We start from the raw sequence: 25,005 nt of genomic DNA, 5'->3' as shown, positions 1-25,005 counted from the left end.
GGAATCAGCTAGCTATAGTTCTAACCAGGTGGTGCCATTGGTGATAATTTATTGAGTGAAGATTTGGAGTGTAAGGGTGCAGGTACATAAGGGTGTAGCAGCTGTTGGAATTATGGCAGCCTTATTGAACAAGATTGCAGGCCTTAGAGCCATATAGGGCAGTGGCAGCAGCTTCAGACCAGAAACAGTGGACATGGATCTAGGAAGGATCAGGAAGCCCAGGCCTCACAGGTTTCCAGGCTGGTCAGACAGTTTCAAAGATTGCTGTCCTACTGTAATCTCTATTGGATGCTGCCTTTTGACATTTAATGATATGGCTTACTTTAGAAAAGCATCTCTTAGGAACGTTTAAAATTGTGCATGTACAAGTTTATACAGTCTTAGTGAAGTGAGGACATTGTAGAGAATGTTATATTAAAATTGTTTCTTTGCTTACTCTTCATTATTTATGTGCAACTCTGTGTTTGACCCTCTCACCTCCCCATCCTCAACACGATTAACAGTACATTGTAATTAACCCAGAATTTAAGCCTACAAGGTGGCAGAGGTTTGGAGACTCCTAGAGGGAAAATCGGAGAAGGCAATGGGAAGCCACTCCAGTACTCTTGCCTAGAAAATCCCATGGATGGAGGAGCCTGGTAGGCTACAGTCTGTGGGGTCGCTAAGGGTCGGACACGACTGAGTGACTTCACTTTCACTTTTCACTTTCATGGATTGGAGAAGGAAATGGCAACCCACTCCAGTGTTCTTGCCTGGAGAATCCCAGGGAAGGGGGAGCCTGGTGCGCTTCCGTCTATGGGGTCACACTGAGTCAGACACGACTGAAGTGACTTAGCAGCAGCAGAGGGAAAATAGGAGGAAAAAAGCGTCCATCCCAGAACCTAGACCTGTGTGTTATGAAAGTAAAAGTTGAAGTAGCTTAGTCGTGTTCGACTCTTTGTGATCCTGTGGACTGTAGCCTGCCAGGCTTCTCCATCTGTGGGATTTTCCAGGCAAGGATACTGGAGTGGGTTGCCATTTCCTTCTCCATGGGATCTTCCCAACCGAGGGATCAAACCTGGGTCTGCTACATTGCAGGCAGACTTTTTACTGTCTGGGCCACCAGGGGATGAAAAAAAATTCTGAGCAGGAAGAGGAAGACTCCTGTGAGTGCAGACACTGGAAGAAAGAAGGTCTTCCCTGACCGGGAATTGAACCCAGGCTGCAGCAGCGAAATCCTAGCCACTAGACTGCCAGGGAGCTGTACACAAAAAGAAAAGGTCAACCCGCTGTGTTGGCTACTACTTGTGTCTTGTGGAATCCTGCTTATTCAAGCAGTTGCAAAGAAGCTGGAACTGAGTGCAGAGATGTGGCTCAGCCCATTCCGCGTTCTGCACATGAATGGAGACTGGTCATTCAAGTACTTGCTGTGCTTGGACTCTTCCAGATCTGAGGCCCAAAGAGGCTAAGGCTGGATCCACTGTCACATAATGTGGTGTCATCTCCCATCACCATATCACCATTGCTCAATGGATGCCCCTTAATGGATTCCAGATTCTCCCTTCAAGGAGCGCACAATCAGATTAAGTGGACAGATAATGCACACAGCCATCTACAGGACAATGCAAGTTTAAACAATTGGGTAAAACATCTGCCTGCATCCTCGTGGTGTTACGAGAATCCATTAGCTAACATAAGTATAATGTGCAATAGCAGTTAAGGTATTAGTATTATCAAAATTCAGAAGATTAAGCTATATTTCAGCTGTACTGCCATATTTTTCATGTCAGAACCTGATGTTTAGTGCAGAATCACTTACACTTTAGAAATGAGGTGAGGGCTGCAGGAACAGGAAGTTCTTGAGCATTATGCCAAGAGGATGGCATTGCAATATATATGCTCTGGTTTAAACTATCTCCGTAACTATAGTTTTCTTCCCTGCCTCCTTCCTCCAACCTAAATAATGAGACTGACTTTGACATATGGAAGGATTTCTGTAGTACAAATTATTCTGGAGGAGAAAAACAAAACCTGACTTGCAAATGCTGTCAAGGAAATGTTTCTTTCCAAAGACTACAAGCAGAACAAAGAGTGTATTGGTGTGTGAGGGTTGTCTTGTGGCTATGAATGAGAGGACCGTGGTGATGACTGTGCCAGGAATTTCACCCATGTTCTCCACCTAGATGTTTTTCTATAGTGTTTTTATGATGCCAGTATTGTCACCTTGAAATCCTGAAGAAATCAAATATTCCAGGGAGTGAAAGTCCTACACTTCTGTCGTCATTGTACGGAGGATGATTTACCTTGGTCATGCAGTTCCAAGAGTTCTCTATTCTTGAATGCTACACTGAATAGCCTTAAAAGCATCCTTAGAAGGAATGTTTAAATTGTGAAGACTGTCTCATTTTTGCTGAAGGTAAAAGCATCCTTAGAAGGAATGTTTAAATTGTGAAGACTGTCTCATTTTTGCTGAAGGTAAAAGCATCCTTAGAAGGAATGTTTAAATTGTGAAGACTGTCTCATTTTTGCTGAAGGCTCTTTTTGAGTGAATGTCTTCACAGTCTTCCTGAGTGGGAAATGGCATTGGAGCAAAGGAGAAACAGTGACGTTTTTTCTCTTAGAACACTTAGATGGACGATATGTGGGGAAAGGAATTATTGTTTTGCTGACAATACCCAACCTAGTCTGGTGCAAAAGCACTGAAACAAGAAATGTACACAGCAGAACAATTTTGCTATGAAACAGAAGCAGAATAATGTAGTGGATAGCACCATAAATTTTGAAGTCTGACAAAACTGACCTCCTCGTTTACTAGTTGGATGATTTTGCATGATTTAACCTCTTAAGGCCTGAGTTTCCTTAGCCATAAAATGGATAACAGCATCTACCTCATAGAGTTGTTGTTAGGATTAAGTGTAATAATGCATAGGATAAGGCTTTAGCTAAGGGTGTGGTTCATGGTGAGCACTTGACACAGGTGAGTCAGGTCCTACTGAAGATCTAAAAATAGTGAGCCTAGAGAATTTGCTTTATGAACCAATAAAATAAGTACCATTATGTCTGTAGCTAGATGGGAGGTTATAATAGATAAATACTTTTGTGTGACTGCAACACAGTATTCATCTGATTTAAATATTTCTTTATGAAATGAAGTTGGGAATTCTCCAAGTGATATATAGGTGCACAAAGAGCAATACAAACATGTAAAAGTACTAGTCAACCACTTGAAGCTGTCTTCCTAAAGTAAGAGCAAAAACACTGGGTAAAATAGAAATTAAAAGTTCTTTTAAACAAGCAAATAACTTAGTGGTTTCTTAGAAACATAATTTTAATTTTTGTCAAATTAATAAATATATATAATTTAAAAAATCAACTAATACTGCAAAGTTTATCTTGAAAAACTGTAGTTCTTTGTTTACCCCACTCACCTTAGAGTTCTCACTGTTGGTAAAAACTTCCAATTCTTTAATTTGATTGTCTTTTATTTCTCTTCTGTTTCTATTAACATTCAATTTATGGCTCTTAGTGTGTTTTCAGTTTTATATGTTATCTATTGACTTTCATTTCCTCAAGTGACTGGAGATTTTTGGCCAATCATTTATGTTGAATGAGGTCCTAGAAAGCAAATTTGATATACCTCTCAATTTGGGAAAGTAGACAGGTCTGAAATCCAGTTTAGGATTTAAAGACCCTGGTTGACTTGCTTTTCATCTTCAGAGAACTTTGTTGATATTGTTTTCTTTGTTTCTGTGGGCCAGTGTCCTTTTTATTCCTTTCGTCCAGTGTCCTTTTATTCATTTTAATGAGGTTTGAAATGAAATCAGAAATAAATGCTCGGACTCCATCTACCTGGAAAAATCATGCTCAAAATTCTCCAAGCGAGGCTTCATCAGTATGTGAACCAAGAACTTCCAAATGTTCACACTGGATTTAGAAAAGGCAGAGGAACCAGAGATTAAATTGCCAACATCCACTGAATCATAGGAAAAGCAAGAAAGTTCCAGAAAAACACCTACTTCTGATTTATTGACTGCACGAAAGCCTTTGGCTGTGTGGATCACAACAAACTGGAAAATTCTCCAAGAGATGGGACTACCAGACCACCTTACCTGCCTCCTGAGAAACCTGTATGCAGGTCAAGAAGCAACAGTTAGAACCAGACATGGAACAACACACTGGTTCAAAACTGGGAAAGGAGTACATCAAGGCTGTATGTTGTGACCCTGCTTATTTAACTTCTATGCAGAGTACATCATGCGAAGTGCTGGGCTACATGAAGTACAGGCTGGAATCAAAATTGCCTTGAGAAATATCAATAACTTCAGATATGCCAATGACACTACCCTTATGGCAGAAAGTGAAGAGGAACTGATGAGTCTCTTGATGAAAGTGAAAGAGGAGAGTGAAAACTGGCTTAAAACTCAGCATTTAAAAAGCAAAGATCATGGCATCTGGTCTCATCCCTTCATGGTAAATAGATCGGGAAACAGTGGAAAGAGTCTTAGACTTTAGTTTTTTGGGCTCCAGAATCACTGCAGATGGTGACTGCAGCCATGAAATTAAAAGATACTTGCTCCTTGGAAGAAAAGCTCCAACAAATCTAGACAGAATGTTGAAAAGCAGAGCCATTACTTTGCCGACAAGGTCCATCTAATCAAAGCTGTGGTTTTTCCACTAGTCTTGTATGGTTGTGAGAGTTGCACCATAAAGAAAGCTGAGTGCCAAAGAACTGATGCTTTTGAACTGTGGTGTTGGACTCTTGAGAGTCTCTTGGACTGTAAGGAGATCCAACCAGTCCATCCCAAAGGAAATCAGTCCTAAATATTCATTGGAAGGACTGATGCTGAAGCCAAAGCTCCAAAACTTTGGCCACCTGATGCGAAGAACTGACTCATTTGAAAAGACCCTGATTCTGGGCAAGATTGAAGGCAGGAGAAGGGGACGACAGAGAATGAAATGGTTGCATGGCATCATTGACTCGATGCACATGAATTTATGCAAGCTCCGGGAGTTGGTGATAGACAGGGCAGCCTGGCGTGCTGCAGTCTTGGGGTCACAAAGAGTCGGACACGACTGAGTGGTTGAACTGAACTTGTTAGTAGACTTTAAGAGGCTACTAAATAACAATTTTTAAATATTACAAATTGCAATCAATTTTTTGTTTGTTTTGACTGTGCTCGGTCTTCATTGCTGCTTATGGCTTTCTCTAGTTCCAGTGAGCAGGGGCTTCTCTTGGGTAAGTGGGCTTCTTATTGTAGTGGCTTCTCTTGTTGTGGAGCACAGACTCTAGCACATTTGGGCTTCAGTAACTGTGGCATGAAGACTGACCTTTTCCAGTCCTGTGGCCACTGCTGAGTTTTCCAAATTTGCTGGCATATTGAGTGCAGCACTTTCACAGCATCATCTTTCAAGATTTGAAATAGCTCAACTGGAATTCCATCATCTCCACTAGCTTTGTTCATAGTGATGCTTTCTAAGGCCCACTTGACTTCACATTCCAAGATGTCTGGCTCTAGGTCAGTGATCACGTTATTGTGACTATCTTGGTCGTGAAGATCTTTTTTGTACAGTTCTTCTGTGTATTCTTGCCACCTCTTCTTAATATCTTCTGCTTCTGTTAGGTCCATACCATTTCTGTCAGGTCCATACCATTTCTGTCCTTTATCGAGCCCATCTTTGCATGAAATGTTACCTTGGAATCTCTAATCTTCTTGAAGAGATCTCTTGTTTTTCCTATTCTGTTGTTTTCCTCTATTTCTTTGCATTGATCGCTGAGGAAGGCTTTCTTATCTCTCCTTGCTATTCTTTGGAACTCTGCATTCAAATGCTTATATCTTTCCTTTTCTCCTTTGCTTTTTGCTTCTCTTCTTTTCACAGCTATTTGTCAGGCCTCCTCAGACAGCCATTTTGCTTTTTTTGCATTTCTTTTCCATGGGGATGGTCTTGGTCCCTGTCTCCTATACAATGTCACGAACCTCCGTCCATAGTTCATCAGGTACTCTATCTATCAGATCTAGTCCCTTAAATCTATTTCTCACTTCCACTGTATAATCATAAGGGATTTGATTTAGGTCATATCTGAATGGTCTAGTGGTTTTCCCTACTTTCTTCAATTTAAGTCTGAATTTGGCAATAGAAAGGCAATGCCAAAGAATGCTCAAACTACCGCACAATTGCACTCATCTCACACGCTAGTAAAGTCATGCTCAAAATTCTCCAAGCCAGGCTTCAGCAATATGTGAACCATGAACTCCCAGATGTTCAAGCAGGTTTTAGAAAAGCCAGAGGCACCAGAGATCAAATGGCCAACATCCGCTGGATCATGGAGAAAGCAAGTGAGCTCCAGAAAAACATCTATTTCTGCTTCATTGACTATGCCAAAGCTGTTGACTGTGTGGAACACAATAAACTGTGGAACATTCTGAAAGAGATGGGACTACCAGACCACCTGACCTGCCTCTTGAGAAACCTGTATGCAGGTCAGGAAGCAACAGCCAGAATGGGACATGGAACAACAGACTGGTTCCAAATAGGAAAAGGAGTACGTCAAGGCTGTATATTGTCACCTTGCTTATTTAACTTCTATGCAGAGTACATCATGAGGAATGCTGGGCTGGAAGAAGCACAAGCTGGAATCAAGATTGCTAGGAGAAATATCAATAACCTCAGATATGCATATGACACTACCCTTATGGCAGAAAGTGAAGAGGAACTCAAAAGCCTCTTGATGAAAGTGAAAGAGGAGAGTGAAAAGTTTGGCTTGGAGCTCAACATTCAGAAAACAAAGATCATGGCATCTGGTCCCATCACTTCATGGGAAACAGATGGAAAAACAGTGGAAACAGTGTCAGACTTTGTTTTTTTGGGCTCCAAAATCACTGCAGATGCTGATTGCAGCCATGTAATTAAAAGACGCTTACTCCTTGGAAGGAAAGTTATGACCAACCTAGACAGCATATTAAAAATCAGAGACATTACTTTGCCAACCAAGGTCCGTCTAGTCAATGCTATGGCCTTTCCCGTGGTCATGTATGGATGTGAGAGTTGGACTGTGAAGAAAGCTGATCACCGAAGAATTGATGCTTTTGAACTGTGGTGCTGGAGAAGACTCTTGAGAGTCCCTTGGACTGCAAGGAGATCCAACCAGTCCATTCCAAAGGAGATCAGTCCTGGGTGTTCATTGGAAGGACTGATGCTAAAGCTGAAACTGCAATACTTTGGCCACCTCATGCGATGAGTTGACTCACTGGAAAAGACTCTGATGCTGGGAAAGGTTGGGGGCAGGAGGAGAAGGGGACGACAGAGAATGAGATGGCTGGATGGCATCACTGACTTGATGGACATGAGTTTGAGTGAACTCCGGGAGTTGGTGATGGACAGGGAGGCCTGGCGTGCTGTGATTCATGGGGTCGCGGAGAGTCGGACACGACTGAGCGACTGAAATGAACTGAACTGAACTGAACTGAATTGTGGCATGAGGGCTCAGTAGTTGCTGTTCGTAGGCTCTAGAGCTCTGACTCAGTAGTTTTCCTGTGGCATGTGGAATCTTCTTGGACCAGGGATCTAACCTGTGTATCCTACATTGGCAGTTGGATTCTTTACCACTGGACCACCAGGGAAGTCTGCAGTCAAATTTTAATCAGTAGTTTCCTCCAGGAAATGACAATTTAGGTAATGTGAAGGGAGATGATTTTACTTTTCATGCCACATGCTTTAAAATACATATTAATAGTATTATATGTGTGTATATATATATATATACACATACATGTAAAGTACTCATGATTAATACAAGGACGCTTCAAACAAGTTAGTCATTTACAGTAGTTGTTGTTCAAAAATGAACACTACACCAGAGGATCAGGTTGTGGTTAGGATTGAAATTTCAATTATTTCATTCCCATTTTTGAGTTGTTTAAAATTCTGAGGAGAAACTTTTTTAGGCCATTTTATGCCAGCTTAAAATTGCTTTAGGGATGTGAAAAAAGATTTTTACTCAGTTTGAACAAAAATTTATCAGGCCTTGCAATGAAAAATAGTATTTTGTATGATGATGTCTTTTGGACTGTAACTACATACTAGCTACAGAATGATTGCCATTTCCTTCTCCAATGCATGAAAGTAAAAAGTTAAAGTGAAGTCCCTCAGTCGTGTCCGACTCCTAGCAACCCCATGGACTGCAGCCTACCAGGCTCCTCTGTCCATGGGATTTTCCAGGCAAGAGTACTGAAGTGGGGTGCCATTACCTTCTCCATAAGACCCAGCACAGCTAGCTAAATAAATTTAAAAAGTGCAGTAACTAAAAACTGCTCACAATTTGTTAAGTGTCTGACTAAAGTTGAGAAGGTGACAGACACCTCCCTGTGCAGACATCATGCTGCTGCTGCTAAGTCGCTTCAGTCATGTCCGACTCTGTGTGACCCCGTAGATGGCAGCCCACCAGGCTCCCCCGTCCCTGGGATTCTCCAGGCAAGAACACTGGAGTGGGTTGCCATTTCCTTCTCCAATGCATGAAAGTGAAAAGTGAAAGGGAAGTCACTCAGTCGTGTCCGACTCTTCGCGACCCCATGGACTGCAGCCCACCAGGCTCCTCCATCCATGGGATTTTCCAGGCAAGAGTTCTGGAGTGGGGTGCCATTGCCTTCTCCGACAGAATGACTGAATAGGTATTCAAAAAGTGCTGAAGAGAGTAAAGTTAAGGCATGAAAAGTAGTTTGCTTTCATCTGCTGTAGTTGTCTTGAGTCCAAGAGTGAAAGGCATAAAGGCAGTTGTATCAGCTGTAGTAACACATTAAAAAACCCAGAGCAGAGGAGAGTCAAGGCCAAAATTTTGACCTCTATAGTTCCATCTTGGTTTTAGCCACTACTCTAAACATAGGAACTAAGTTATTTGGAACAAAGATGAGAAGTCAGAGGGTGTCATTCTGCCTGGGATGTTTGGGAAAAGCTTTATCAAGAAAAGGACTTCTAAACCAAGTAATACACTTCACTGCTTATATGGGCAGGGTCTCCTCAAGCCTTTGTGAGTTTTAGAAGAAATGTATGATTGTAGGAAGTAAAGGACTTGCTAGTACTTGTCCTATTCCTTGTAAAGATATTCTTGTTTTCCATGTAAGTAATGACTCTAATTGGAAACTTAAGACTCACTGGATTGTAAAGTTACAGTGATCACATCAGTATGGAATTGGCATTAAGATAGACTTGTAGATCATTGGTATAGAATTGACAGTCCTGGAACATCATCCTTATATAATCAATTGTTGTTCAGTAAAAATGTCGGGTAATTCAGTGGTAAAAGGAGAGCCTTTTCAATATGTGGTGTGGGAACAATTGGTTATTCTTGTTGGCACTCCTCCCTTTTCTCATTGCATATAATAAAGCTATTCTTGAGTTCCATAAGAGAAATGACTCTCTGCTTAGAAACTTAAAATTGTTGGACCACAATGGAATTAAATTAGAAATCAACACTTTGAGTATTTGAAAAACTCCCAAATATATGAACATTTAAACAATAGACTTCTAAATGATATGTAGATTAAAAAGAAACTAGGAAATTAGGGAATATTTTGAGCTTAAATGAAAGATGAAAGTACAATAAAATTTGTAAAATGCATCTAAAGAAATGATAAGAGAGAAATTGATAGTTTTAAATGCTTGCATTAGAAAAGCAGAAACGACTCAAATCAATAAACTAATCTTCTACCATAAGACAGAAAGGGCAAATTAAGCCCAAAGAAAGTAGAAAGAAGAAAAGAACAAAGATCAGAGAAGGAATCAATGAATTTTTTAACAGACAAGTATTTGTGAAAATCAGTGAAATCAGAAGCTTATCTGTGAAAAGATCAGTGAAGTTGATAAAACTTTCGTTAGACTGATAGTACAGAGAGAGAGAAAGAGAGGGAGAGGGAGATTAATGAGAGATTGAAAGGGAGAGAACAGAAAGTCAAATTATTAGTATCAGAAACAAAATGGATGTCACAATAGACTTTACAAGCATTGAAGGATAATGAAGTAATAGTATGAAAACTTTTATGCCAGTCAACTCGACAACTTAGATAAAATGGATAAATTTCTTGGAAGACATAAATTACCAAAGCTTATTCATAAAGGAATAAATTGTCTCAAATCTATTTGAATATATTGAATTCTCAATTAAAAACACAAACCTTCCCAGTGCAGATAACTTTATTGGTGAATTTGTTCAAGTATTTAATGAATAAGTTATCACAATCCTATGTAAACTCTTGCAGAAAACTGAGGAGGAAGGAATACTATGCAACTCATTTTATGAGGCCAGTATTACCAAACCTAGATAAGATATCAAGAAAGAAAACCACAGATTAATATCCATCATGGACACAGATTTAAAAATCTTTACAAAGCATAAACAGACTAAATCCAGCAATATGTAAAAATGTCTGGATGTCATGACCAAGTGGAATTTTTTTCTAGAATTAAAGGTTTGGTTTACCATTATCAAATCAATCAGTGCATACACTATGCTATTAAGATAAAAGGTAAAAACCATTTAATCATCTAAATAAATGGAGAAAATACCTTTGAGAAAATTCAGCAAACATTTATGATAAAAACTCTCAGCAAGCTAGGGCTGAAAGGGAATATCCTTAATTTAAGAAAGGGCATCTAAGAAAAGCCTGCAGCTAACCTTGCACTTAATGGTGAGTGTGTTCCACCAAAGATCAAGAATAAAGGAAGAATCTGCTGTCATGACTCAAATTCAACACTGTAATGGAGATCTTAGTGCAATATGGCAAGAAAATAAAAAAGGCATAGAGATTTGAGAGGAAGAAATAAAACGTTATTTGATAATAAAGTTAGCATGTATATTGAATGTTCTAAGGAATTACAAAAAAAGGAACTAGAAGCAAGTGAATTTAGTAAGATTGCACGATATAAAATCAATAAGCCAATATTAACTGTATTTTTGTATACTAGCGAATAACAAGGCAGAAATAATTTGCACACATGACACAAAATACCCAGAAATAAGTTTAACAAAAGCTTTGCAAGACCTCTACACTGAAAAAATATAAAAACATTGTTGAGAGAAACTAAAGAACAGCTAAGTATGTAGAGAGCTATGTCAAGTTTATTGATTGGAATACCCAGTATTGTGAAGATGACTACTTTCCCAAAATAGATCTATAATTTCAATGTGTTCTAATTCAGGATTCCTGTAACCTTTTTTTTTTTTTTAATGAAGTTGACAAACTGATTCTAAAATTTATGTGGAAATACAGAGGACCCAGAACAATCAAAGTAGTTAAAAATAAGTTGAAAGATTTACATTTCTGATTTCAGGAATTACTCTCAAGTTACAGTGATCAAGCCAGTATGGTACTGGCATAAAGATAGACTTGCATATCATTGGCACAGAAATAAGAGTCCTGGGACATATCACTCTTATGTGATCAGTTGATTTTCAATAAAGGTGTCAAGATAATTCAGTGGAAAGAATAATTTTATCAGTAGTGGTGCTGAAACAAATGGTTGTTTATATGGAAAAATGAACTTTGACCCTTCATGCCATACACAGATATTAATTAAAAATGAATTAAGCGTAAGAATCATAACAAATTTATAAGCAAACATAAAATCTTTTAAGTAACATGGATGCAGCTAGAGATTATCATACTAAGGGAATTGAGTCAGAAAGATAAAGACAAAATACAATGTGATATCGTTTTTATGTGTAATATAACATATGACACAAATGAAAATATCTGTGAAACAGAAACAAAATCAGAGACATAAAGATCAGACTGGTGGTTGCCAAGAGGGAGGGGGATGGGAAAGTACCAGTGGGAGTTTGGGATTAGCAGATGCAATCTATTATATATAGGATGGATAAACAACAAAGTTCTACTGTGTAGCACAGGAAGTATATCCAATATCCTGTGATAAACCATAATGGAAAAGAGTCTGAAAAAGAATGTATGTATGTATAACTGAATCACTTCGCTGTACAGCAGTAATTAACACAGAATTGCACTTCAACCATACTTCAATAAAAATAAAAAGCAAAACAACAAAAAAGGAAAAATTTTTAAAACTTTAGGTTAGGCAAAGATTTCTTTAATAGGACAAAAAAGCTTAAATCATAAAAGAAAGAAATTATAAATTAGATTTCATCAAAATGTAGAACTTTTGTTCATATAGAAACTAGTAAGAAAGGGAATGGAAAGCCATGCATGGGGAAAAATATTTGCAAAATATATATTTGATAAGGCACATGCAAAATTACAAGGAACTTTTATATAACTCAATAATAGAAGACAAACAATTTAAATAAAAGATTAAACCATATTTTACAAAAGAAAGTACAGAAATGGTTAGCAAGCACAGGAGAAGATGCTTGACTTCATTAGTTATTTGGGAACTGCAAATAAAACCTCCATGAGATATTTTTCATGTTCCCAAGAGTGGCTGAAAAGATTGACAATAGTGAAGTATTGAAAATAACATGGAACAACTGGAATTCTCATATGGCTAGTGGAAATGAAAAATGATACAGCCTTCTTCAAAACAAGTTGGGCAGCTTTTTTTTTTTAAAATCAAGCTAACTATACACTTTCCATATGACCCAGAAATTCTGCTTGCTGTCTATCCAAGAAAAAAAACAAAACACATGATCGTATATGGAGGCATTATTCATAATAGTCTAAAATTAGAAACAACCTGATGTCAATCAACTGGTGAATGGGAAAACAAAATATGGAATATAAAAAATATGGAATATCCATACAATGGAGTATAACTCAGAAATAAAAAGGAAAGAACTGCTGATACACACAGCATGGATGAATCTTAAAACCATCATGCTAAATTGAAGATGTCAGACACAGAAGACTCCATATCATGTAATTCCACTCTGGCAAAGGCAAAACTATCATTGGAGAAGGTAGATAAGTGATTGCCTAGTGCCCCAGTGCCAGGGATTGGCTGCAGATAGGTATAAGGGAACATTTTAAACTACACCCTCTAAATGGATGAATTACAGGACTTCCCTGGTGGTCCAGAAGTTAAGGCCCTGCACTCCCACTTTGGGGGCCAGGGTTCCATCCCTTGTCAGGGAACTAAGATTCTGTGTGCCTCACAGTAATTCACAGCCAAAAAATAAAGTAAAAAAAAAAAAAAAACAAGTGAAAAGAAATAAATAAATGAATTATAAGTAATTTATACTTCAATAAAATATAGAAAAATACTGGTTTTCTGCAGAAAACACTTACACAAGTAGTTGGCTTTTATTCCAGGACTCTTAAAATGTGTTTTGTTTTAGCTGTAATTATTTTTCCTCCTTCATGGTGGCAGCATGTGGTGGCATGAATTTTTGTGGCTAGTTCACAGTTCTGCATGTGAACTCTTAGATGTAATTGAGCACACCTTTCCTGGAAGTATTGGAGGTAAAGTGGGATAAAAACCTAAATCCAGATCAGATTTGATTATTTTGGAAAACATTTAAAAAACAACCCTAGTTTAGGTCACAAAAAATTTATCTGAAATTTTTGACTAGCATTCTTTTCAGCAAAAATTTGCATGCTTGTTTATTTGCATTTTTGAAGATGCTATATTACCCCATTCTCCACACCCCCTGCCACTCCCCACCTTGCCTTTGTTTAATGTGTTGGTGAGGAAAATGATTTTTCCAGCTATTTCCACAAATGGCAACATCTTATGCTTCTGGAGAATGTAAATGTTCCTTATTGAATGACAATATTTTGCTTACTCTGTGGTTGATGATTATTTTTAGGGAATCTTCTAGAGGTCTAGGGCTCCACATTGAGAAGAAATAGCAAACGTTTCCTATGCTGGGCAAATAAAAGTTGGAACAAAATAGGAGTTGGATTAATGCTTATGAGAAATAATATATTTCTTGATTTCTGTGTCTATCTTATTTTCTTTCTCTCACTATCTTACCTTCTATCTTTTTACACACAGACACATCCCTTTATTACAGCTGTGACATTTGGAGCTAGAAATGAAGAGGACAAAATAGAAGTCAAAAGCATAACATTAAATGAAATATTTCCACTTCCATGATTTTATCCTAAGGAAAAATTAAGTACATGAACAAAGTTTAAGTTATAAGTTTTCCATTTCATTTTGTATGTAATAATGAAAAACCAATCTAATATTTTCTAGTGTTTACCACTCTTAACTGTCATATAGGGATTTTATTAAATAAACTAATGTAATTTTATACAATGGAATAGCACGCAGCCGTTAAAAAGCATGTTATAGAAGAATATTTATTCTACTACATGGGTAAATGTTATTTTGCTAATAAACATAAGGTCAGTGACTGGTGGAGAAGGAAATGGCAGCCCATTTCAGTGTTCTTGCCTGGAGAATCCCAGGGACTGCGGAGCCTGGTGGGCTGCTGTCTATGGGGTCGCACAGAGTCGGACACGACTGAAGTAACTTAGCAGCAGCAGCAGCAGTGACTGGTGGGTCATGGTCAGTGTCTGTTGTGGGACCATTAACTCTGTAAGAAACAGAAGAGAAAACATACCACTGTGGTGAAGCAGGAATTTCCTTCCATAGTTTTAGAATGAACCTGTGAGTGCTGGCAGCCCCCGATGTCAGAGATCCCCTAACACTTGCTTCTTAAAGTAATATCTGTGGACTAACGGCATCCTTATACCTGAGTTTTATTAGGCATGCAAAAATCTCAGCCGCCTCACCCTCCCCACCGCCAGACCTAATGAGTCAGAATCTGCATTTTAACAAAAGTCCTAGGTAATTCCCATGCACATTAAAGTTTGAGAAGCCTTGCAATAGCCTGATTCTGTAAGGGCTGCACAGGTCATCAGACTTTGGGTGTCCATGGAGAGCTGCACTAACTTATTTGTGCCCTTAGTCTTTTGAGTAACTGCACTGCATGATTTGCTGGTTTGGAAGTCAGTCTCAGTGGAAACAACATCAGTGGAGTTCAAGACCCTGTTCTCTCCTCTCTTTGAACCAGATCAGCCTTTGTCATCTGGACTTACTGGTTCATATATATGATTCTAGATCCTAAAATGATTCTAGTTCCTAAACTGTGTTCACTGAGACACTGGTTCATTCATTTTCTCATAACCATTTATTAAATCCAGCTCTATTATAGGAACTATGGTTACAGTAGGGAACCAAACAAAATCTGTGTTCTCATCGGGTTTATGTTATAGTTGATTTAGTATGAACAGGTTAAAAAATAAGAGATAAGTGGGATTTATGGCCATATATATTAACTGAAGTTTCTCACATGCTTTAATATACTACTGTGTATTGCTAAGTTACTAGGGGGTGGAGGCAGTAGGGTGGGCAGAGGTTGAAAGTATTCTATGTAGCATTTTAAAAACTGATTTGACTGGAACTTCTTTATTAAGGGGATCCTGGCAGGATTCATGTTTTGCAGAAAACACTTTGACAAATGTAATTCCCAAATCTTAAGATTGAGAGTATTTCTCATAGTTGTTATTGTTATTCAGGAGCTCAGTAGGATAGAAATCTATTTTTTCATAAAATTTGGAGATACTTATTTCTTCTCTCCTTCACCTTCAAGTAATGATACTTTACACTTACCAACTAACTCCACTGATGCTTAAAACCTGCTGACATTATTCCATAATGATGTTAAGGGCAAATGGAGTGAGAGAGACTGGTATCCTTACCCACATGTAATAGATGAGAAATGGTGAAAGGAGAAAAAAGTATTGGAATAATATTGTGACAGCCAGGATTCTAAGACGGTCCCCATAACCTTCACTCCTCATGCTACTCCTATGATAAAATCTCTTACATGGCAAAAGGGATTTTGCATATGTAATTAACAAAACTAGTCAGTTTACCTTAAGATAAAAGATTATCTGGTGGGTCTCACCTAATCACATGAGTCCTGATTTTAAAAGCAAGAGCTTTCTCAGGCTGATACATTGATTTCAGCCTGTGATATCCTGAGCAGAGAATCCAGTCATACTGGCCTGGACTTCTGACCTTCAGAGCTGCGGGTCTTGTTTTAAACTGCTGAGTTTGTGGAAATTTGTTCCATGGCAGTAGAAAAGCAAAGCACAGAACTAGAAAGTGACCATGAACAATAAATGAAGGAACTGAATGAAACCTGTGGAATTGAAGTGGTTTACCTGATGTGTCTTAGAGGGTCTTTGTGGTTACCTCTGGCGGTCACTTCAAACTTTAGACGCAGTAGTTTTGTTTTCAATTTATTTTACTGAAGTATAGTTAACTATAGTGTTGTGTTGCTATACAGCAAATGATTCAGTTATACCTGAATACACACACACACACACACACACACACACACACACATATACACATTCTTTTTCATCTCTTTTCCATTATGGTTGATCACATGATATTGAATATAATTACCTGTGCTATATAGTAGGACTTTGTTGTTTATCCATTCTGTGTATAATATTTTGCCTCTGCTAATCCCAAACTCTAAATCCACTCCTCCCCACCCCTCCCCTTTGGCAGCCACAAGTCTGTTCTCTGTATCTGTGAGTCTGTTTCTGTTTTGTAGTAGGTAAGTTCATTTATGTCATATTTTAGCTTGCACATATAAGTGATTTGTGGTATTTATCTTTCTGACTTACTTCACTTTTTTTTTTTTAAATTGGCTGTACCATGTGGCACGTCAGATCTTAGTTCTCCAACCAGGGTTTGAACCAGGCCCTAACAGTGGAAGTCTTAACCACTAGACTGCCAGGAAATTCCTCAACTTACTTCATTTTGTGTGATAATCTCTAGTTCCATTCACATTGCTGCAAATGGAATTATTTTGTTTGTTTTAATAGCTGAATAATATTACATGTGTATATGCACCATGTCTTCTTTATCCGTTCATCTGTTGGTGGACATTTAGGTAGTTTTCCTGTCTTGACTGTTGTGAATAGTGCTTCTGTGAACATAGGGGTGCATGTATCTTTTTGAATGATAGTTTTGTCTGGTATATGCCCAAGAATAGGATTGCTGGATTCTATAGCAACTCTGAGTTTTCTGAGGAACCTCCATGCTGTTTTCCATAGTGGCTGCACCAATTTACCTTCCCACCACAGGATGTTTACTCCACATCCTCTCCAGCATTTGCTATTTGTAGAGTTTTTAATGATGGCCATTCTGACCTGTGTGAGGTGGGTACCTCATTATAGTTCTGATTTGCATTTCACTAATAATTAGCATTATTGAACATCTTTTCATGTGCTAATTAGCCATAGGTGTGATAACTTTTTAATATTCACCTCTCTCTCTCCTGGGAACTTATCTTGCAGACTGTTTTCCATCCTCTTATGGTATGCATTAGACACAGCCCCTCCCTTCAAAGAGCTCACCAGTCTGATGAGGGGAATAGTCAAGTGCACGGAGCTGGTATATTTAGAAAGCCACACAGAGCTATGCATAGGCAGGAGAGGGTGGCCTCTGCAGTCCTTTGGTGGAAAAATGTTTGCTTTTTACTAGGATTTTGGAGATTCATCAGTTCAGTTCAGTTCAGTTCAGTCGCTCAGTTGTGTCCGACTCTTTGTGACCCCATGAATCACAGCACACCAGGCCTCCCTGTCCATCACCAACTCCCGGAGTTCACTCAAACTCATGTCCATCGAGTCGGTGATGCCATGCAGCCATCTCATTCTCTGTTGTCCCCGTCTCCTCCCGCCCCCAATCCCTCCCAGCATCGGAGTATTTTCCAGTGAGTCCACTCTTCGCATGAGGTGGCCAAAGTATTGCAGTTTCAGCTTTAGCATCAGTCCTTCCAATGAACACCCAGGACTGATCTCCTTTAGAATGGAATGGTTGGATCTCCTTGCAGTCCAAGGGACTCTCAAGAGTCTTCTCCGCTCTCGCCAGGCGTCCTCGTGTGAGTGACATCGTCTTTAAACCCTGCGTGGCAATCCCTGACGCACCGCCGTGATGCCCAGGGAAGACAGGGCGACCTGGAAGTCCAACTACTTCCTTAAGATCATCCAACTTCTGGATGATTATCCAAAATGCTTCATTGTGGGAGCAGACAACGTGGGCTCCAAGCAGATGCAGCAGATCCGCATGTCCCTCCGTGGGAAAGCTGTGGTGCTGATGGGCAAGAACACGATGATGCGCAAGGCCATCCGGGGGCATCTGGAAAACAACCCGGCTCTGGAGAAACTGTTGCCTCACATCCGGGGGAATGTGGGCTTCGTGTTCACCAAGGAGGACCTCACTGAGATCAGGGACATGCTGCTGGCCAACAAGGTGCCAGCTGCCGCCCGTGCTGGTGCCATAGCGCCATGCGAAGTCACTGTGCCAGCCCAGAACACTGGTCTGGGGCCCGAGAAGACCTCCTTCTTCCAGGCTTTAGGCATCACCACTAAGATCTCCAGGGCCACGATTGAAATCCTGAGCGATGTGCAGCTGATTAAGACCGGAGATAAGGTGGGCGCCAGTGAAGCAACACTGCTGAACATGCTGAACATCTCCCCCTTCTCCTTCGGGCTGGTCATCCAGCAGGTGTTTGACAATGGCAGCATCTACAACCCTGAAGTGCTCGACATCACAGAGGAAACTCTGCATTCCCGTTTCCTGGAGGGTGTCCGCAATGTTGCCAGCGTATGCCTGCAGATTGGTTACCCGACTGTTGCATCTGTACCCCATTCTATCATCAATGGGTACAAGCGGGTCCTGGCTTTGTCTGTGGAGACTGATTACACCTTCCCACTTGCTGAAAAGGTCAAGGCCTTCCTGGCTGATCCATCTGCATTTGTGGCTGCTGTCCCCGCGGCTGCTGCCACCACTGCTGCCCCTGCGGCCGCCACCGCAGCCCCAGCCAAGGTTGAAGCAAAGGAAGAGTCGGAGGAGTCGGACGAGGATATGGGATTTGGTCTTTTTGACTAATCACCAAAAAGCAGCCAACCGGGCCAGCATTACTTGTGAAATGAGAAAATAAAGGCTTACTTCTCTTAAAAAAAAAAAAAAAAAGAGTCTTCTCCAACACCACAGTTCAAAAGCATCAATTCTTCAGCGATCAGCTTTCTTCACAGTCCAACTCTCACATTCATACATGACCACGGGAAAAAACATAGCCTTGACTAGACGGACCTTTGTTGGCAAAGTAATGTCTCTGCTTTTTAATATGCTATCTAGGTTGGTCATAACTTTCCTTCCAAGGAGCAAGCGTCTTTTAATTTCATGGCTGCAATCAGCATCTGCAGTGATTTTGGAGCTCCCCCAAATAAAGTCTGACACTGTTTCCACTGTTTCCCCATCTATTTGCCATGAAGTGATGGGACCAGATGCCATGATCTTTGTTTTCTGAATGTTGAGCTTCAAGCCAAACTTTTCACTCTCCTCTTTCACTTTCATCAAAAGGCTTTTGAGTTTCTCTTCACTTTCTGCCATAAGGGTGGTGTCATCTGCATATCTGAGGTTATTGATCTTTCTCCCGGCAGTCTTGATTCCAGCTTGTGCTTCTTCCAGCCCAGTGTTCCTCATGATGTATTCTGCATATAAGTTAAATAAGCAGGGTGACAGTATACAACGAAACCCTATTATTACCTGCAAGGACCTCTAGGATGAGTTCATGGATATCAGTCTGGGAACCATTGTTCCTTTTATTGATGAGGAAACTGATACCAGGAGAAGGGTTGTGACTTGCCCGACATCACACTGTGGAATAGTTCAGAACCTGTTTATGAACTCTGACCCCCTGACTCTAGGATAGCATTTCTTCTGCTGTACTTCCCTTCTTTTTCCCTAAAAGGAAGCCATTTCTTCCCCTTTATCTGCAAAGCTCTGCAAAGGACAGCAGAGGACTGTTAAAAATTTTCACAGTCAGTGTACTGATTTAGTAGGCTTTTCTTCAGCAATTCATGAATTGGGCAGCATCCAGTCTAGCAGATAGAAAGGAACTCTGAAAAGCTATACAAGGTGAGAGATTCTCACCAAAGTGAGACCAAAGTGAGCGGGAACAATGAAGTTACATTGGGCATTCGCTGAGTGGTTAAAGCTGGGTCACTTTCCTTTTATGGAACAGAGGGAGTCTTGGAGCCTCGTCAAGTAACTTGTGCTGATCAGACAAGCACTGATTGGTTGACTAGGCCTGCCTTTTCTGAGAAAACCAAGGTTAGGAACTTGGTTAAGTTTTGATTTGCTGATTTGGGGCTTAGCATGAGGGCCTCCATCTTGGGCCTAATCTGGCTAGTTTAACTGGACAAAACCCTTTAGTCCAGAATTGGTCCATTTCAAAGAAGAGAAACTCATTCAAACAAACTAAAATTGTAGGGGGCGCTCCTGGTAATAGAACTTGGCTTCTCAGTGGAGTCAGATGAACCTAATGTTGTCTCTTTCTCTGCCCTTCTGAGCATCTGTTTCTACATCTGTTTGCTCAGAGTCTATCCTGGCTTCTACAGAGTGGAGCCTCTGAACCTAAACACTGCCCAGCTTGACTCCTCATGGTTGACTGGCTCAGTTTCTGATTGCCCTTATTTGGTATTGCTGGTCATTTGGGGACAGAAATTGAGGCATCTGGGATCAGGTGTCCACTTTTGTCCTGTGGATGGGGCAATCTTGAAGAAGTCCATTATGGAGATTGCACATGTAAGTGCCAAATGAGGGTGGCTGTCACTTGGTTTTGTGTAGCTCTTTTAAGAAACTGCCTCTGTCCTGGCAAGACACACCATATGATAAAGATTCCATTTTCTTCCCTTCTATTCTCTATGAACCCTGTTATTCAGAGATCATTTATGTCATTTCCTTTATCACTTAAATCTTTAATTCAGTTTTTTCTCATTAATGCTTTTGTCTCTCCTTTGATTAGACTATCTGGAGGGCCTTTAGGGGCATACATTTTATGATCCCACATGGTTCTTGGAAACTTCCCTTTCTTTATCTGTTGTAAGAGCAGCCCCAGCCTCAGTGTGTCCTGGTTTTGAGGCCAAGGACCAAACAGCCATGGCTGGAATGATGGTGACCAGATGGATTAACTCTGGTGATATGTGTTCCATAGGCCCAGCTGCTTGGCTGATGTTAATGCCAGGTGATGTCCATGAACATGACGACTGTGTGGACTCCAGGCTCACATTCAGCCCTCTATCTCTTCCTGTGATTCACCCTCACTGGGGGCTGTTGAATCACCACAATCAGGAAAAGGTACTAATACTTGGCACTGAAATTCAGTAGCTCTACCAGCCTAGGGACTTCATTAACTGGAGGGAAAATCAATGACAGGCTCTTTAAAACCCAGGGCTTCCTACTTAGTGTTCCCTAGGCCATTCCATCCAAGAACAGGAACTGTGTCATCTTAGAATGGATGTTTGAGAGATAAAAATTTCTTTTTGTGGTTTTATATTGAAGAATAACTAAAGAGCCTCTGATGAGGGTGAAGGAGGAGAGTGAAAAAAGCTGGCTTCATGGCAAATAGAAGGGGAAAATGTGGAAGCAGTGACAGGATTTCCTCTCTTGAACTCTAAAATCACTGCAGATGGTGACTACAGCCATGAGATTAGAAGATGATTGCTTCTTGCAGGAAAACTATGACAAACCTGGACAATGTGCTAAAAAGCAAAGACATCATTTTGCTGACAAAGGTCCATATAGTCAAGGTTATGGTCTTTCCAGTAGTCATGTATAGATGTGAGAGCTGGATCGTAAAGAAGATAGAGTGCCGAAGAATTAATGCTTTTGAACTGTGGTGCTGGTGAAGACTCTTGAGAGTCCCTCGAACAGCAAGGAGATTAAACTAGTCAATCCTAAAGGAAATCAACCCTGAATACTCATTGGGTGGACTGATGCTGAAGCTGAAGCTACCATCTTTTGGCCAATTAATTCAAACACTGGACTCGTTGGAAAAGACCCTGATGCTGGGAAACATTGAAGGCAGAAAGAGAAGAGGGAGACAGAGGATGAGGTGGTTGGATGGCATCACTGATGCAATGGACATAAGCTTGGGCAAACTCAAGAGACGGTGAGGGACAGAGAAGCCGGACATGTTGCAGTTCATGGGTTAGAGAAGAGTCAGACACGACTTGGTGACTGAACAACAACGATATCCGAAATATTTATTCCTCTTTTCTACAACCCAGACATACATCCTATATATCAAACTGATTATCATCTGGCTTTTGGAAAATGAGAAGGCAATTGGTTATAGATGTTTGGGAATGTCTAACCTTGGCAAGCTAGTAGCTATGATGTTGTCTGACTCCTCTTTCTGTCTTTGGGTAAGGATGTGTTTAGTAGCATTGTCATTCTATGTTTGCTTGCTTAATTGCATCTGTATGCAACCCAGTTTGGGGCTTCCCAGGTGGCACTGCAGGAGACATAAGAGACACCAGTTCGATCCCTAAGTTTGGATGATCCCCTGGAGGAGAGCATGGCAACCCACTTCAGTATTCTTGCCTAAAGTGTGACACAACTGAAGTGACTTAGCACACGTGCAACCCAGTTAATGGTGTTAAAACGGCTCTTTTGCTTTGAGTCTGTTCCACACTCATTTTTAACTTTTCTCAATTCCCATCAACTCCTCAAAACATTTTTTGCTAAGAATTCTGTTGGATTGCTGTATTTGACTTCAGAAGATATGGATTCTAAGTCTTGCTTGTCTGGTAACTCAGAGTGAGCTTGGGCTAGTCCCCCTGAGGAGGTTAAAGATAAATAGCTTTGGCTCTCTTGGCACTGAAAGAGAAAACTTATTGGAAGTCACTTTAGTTTTCTGAGCCAGTGTGCTCATTTTCAGGAGTTGTTATTCAAACAAGAGCTTTGGAGCAGCCAAATGTGGGTTCAGATCCCAACAGAAGTATTGATTAGCCATGTCCTCTTTGGTCAGCTTGTGAGTCTCATTTTTCTTTTCATCTTGGAAGTGTTGTTGTTGTTGTTTGGTCACTAAGTCCTGTCTGACTCTTTGTGACTCCATGGACTACAGCAGACCAGGCCACTGTCCTTCACTATATCCTGGAGTTTGCTCAAATTCATGTCCACAGAGTCGGTGATGCTATCTAGCCATCTCATCCTCTGCTGCCCCCTACTCCTCTTACCTTTAGTCTTTCCCAGAATCAGGGTCTTTTCTAGTGAGGGAGCTCTTCGCATAAGGTGGCCAATGTACTGGAACTTCAGCTTCAATATCAGTCCTTTCAATGAATATTCAAGGTTGATTTCCTTTAGGATTCACTGGTTTGATCTCCTTATAGTCCAAGGGACTCTCATGAGTCTTCTTGAGCACCACAATTTGAAAGGATCAATTCTTTGGAGCTCAGCCTTTTTTATGGTCCAACTCTCACATCCATACATGACTGTTAGAAAAATCATGGCTTTAACTATGTGGATCTTTGTTGGCAAAGTGATTTCTCTGTTTAATATGCTGTCTAGGTTTGTCACAGCTTTCCTTCCAAGGAGCACCTGTCTTTTAATTTCATGGCTGCAGTCACTGTCCACAGTGATTTTGGAGTCTAAGAAAATAAAATCTGTCACTTCTTCCACTTTTCCCCCTTCTATTTGCTACGAAGTGATGGGACCAGATCCCATAATTTTAGCTTTTTGAATGTTAAGTTTTAAGCAAGATTTTTTCACTCTCCTCTTTCACCCTCATCAAGGGGCTCTGTAGTTTCTATTTACTTTCTGCCATTAGAGTGGTATCATCTGCATATCTGAGGTTGTTGATATTTTTCCTGACAATCTTGATTCCAGGTTGTGATTCATCTGACCTGGCATTTTGCATAATGTACTCTTCATAGAAGTTAAACAAGCAGGGTGACAATATAGAGTCTTGTCATACTCCTTTCCCAATTTTGAACTGTCCATTGTTCCATGTATAGTTCTAACTGTTGCTTCTTGACCCACATATTGGTGTCTCAGGAGGCAAGTAAGGTGGTCTGGTATTCCATCTCTTTAAGAATTTTCCAGTTTATTGTGATCCACATAGTCAAAGGCTTTAGCATAGTCAACGAAACAGATGTTTTTCTGGAATTCCCTTGCTTTCTCTATGATTCAGTGAATGTTGGCAATTTGATCTCTGATTCTGCTGCCTTTTCTAAATCCAGCTTATACATCTGGAAATTCTTAGTTCACGTACTACTAAGGCCTAGCTTGAAGGATACTGAGCATTACCTTACTAACATATGAAATGAGCACCATTGTATGGTAGTTTGGACATTCTTTGGCGTTGCTCTTCTTCGAGATTGGAATGAAAACTGACTTTTTCCAGTGCTGTGGCCACTGCTGAGTTTGCCAAATTTGCTGGCATATTGAGTGCAGCACTTTCTCAGCATCACCTTTTAGGATTTGAAGTAGCTCAGCTGGAATTCCATCACCTCCAGTAGCTTTGTTCATAGTAATGCTTCCTAAGGCCCCCTTGACTTTGCACTCTGAGATACCTGGCTCTAGGTGTGTGACACCACCATCATGGTTATTTGGGTTGTTAAGACCGTTCTTGTATACCTCTTCTGTGTAGTCTTGCTATCTCCTCTTAATCTTTTCTGCTTCTTTTAGGTCTTTACTGTTTCTGTCCTTTATCGTGTCCATCCTTGGGCGAAATGTTCCTTTGATATCTCCAATATTCTTGAAGAGAACACTAGTTTTTTCCGTTTTATTGTTTTCCTCTATTTCTTTTTTAAAATTTATTTATTTTAATTGGAGACTAATTACTTTACACTATTTTAGTGGTTTTTGCCATACATTGACATGAATCAGCCATGGGTGTACATGTGTTCCCCATCCTGAAACCCCCTCCCACTTCCCTCCCCATCCCATCCCTCATTGTTAATTTAAGAAGGCCTTCTTATCTTTCCTTTGTGTTCTCTGAAACTCTGCATTCAGTTGGGTATATCTTTCCTTTCATCCCTTGCCTTTTGCTTCTCTTCTTTGCTCAGCTATTTGTAAAGCCTCTTCAGACAACCACTTTACCTTTTTGTATTTTTCTTGGGGATAATTTTGGTCACTGATTCCTGTACAGTGTTACAAACCTCTGTCCATAGTTCTTCAGGCACTCTGTCTACCAGGTCTAATCCCTTGAATCTATTCATCACCTCTACTTTATAATCATAA

At 40.2% G+C, this 25,005-nt stretch overlaps 1 pseudogene; it reads left to right on the top strand.

Moving 5' to 3' along the window:
- The first annotated feature begins 17,836 nt into the window (after positions 1-17,836).
- On the top strand, positions 17,837-18,927 carry LOC129539200 (large ribosomal subunit protein uL10 pseudogene; annotated as a pseudogene).
- The last annotated feature ends 6,078 nt before the right edge of the window (positions 18,928-25,005 follow it).

The sequence above is a fragment of the Moschus berezovskii genome, chromosome 11 (genome assembly GCF_049115385.1).
Source record: "Moschus berezovskii isolate FMDL1 chromosome 11, NW_MosBer_1.0, whole genome shotgun sequence".
Classification (NCBI taxonomy): domain Eukaryota; kingdom Metazoa; phylum Chordata; class Mammalia; order Artiodactyla; family Moschidae; genus Moschus; species Moschus berezovskii.
This window is presented reverse-complemented; position numbering and strand designations above follow the sequence as displayed.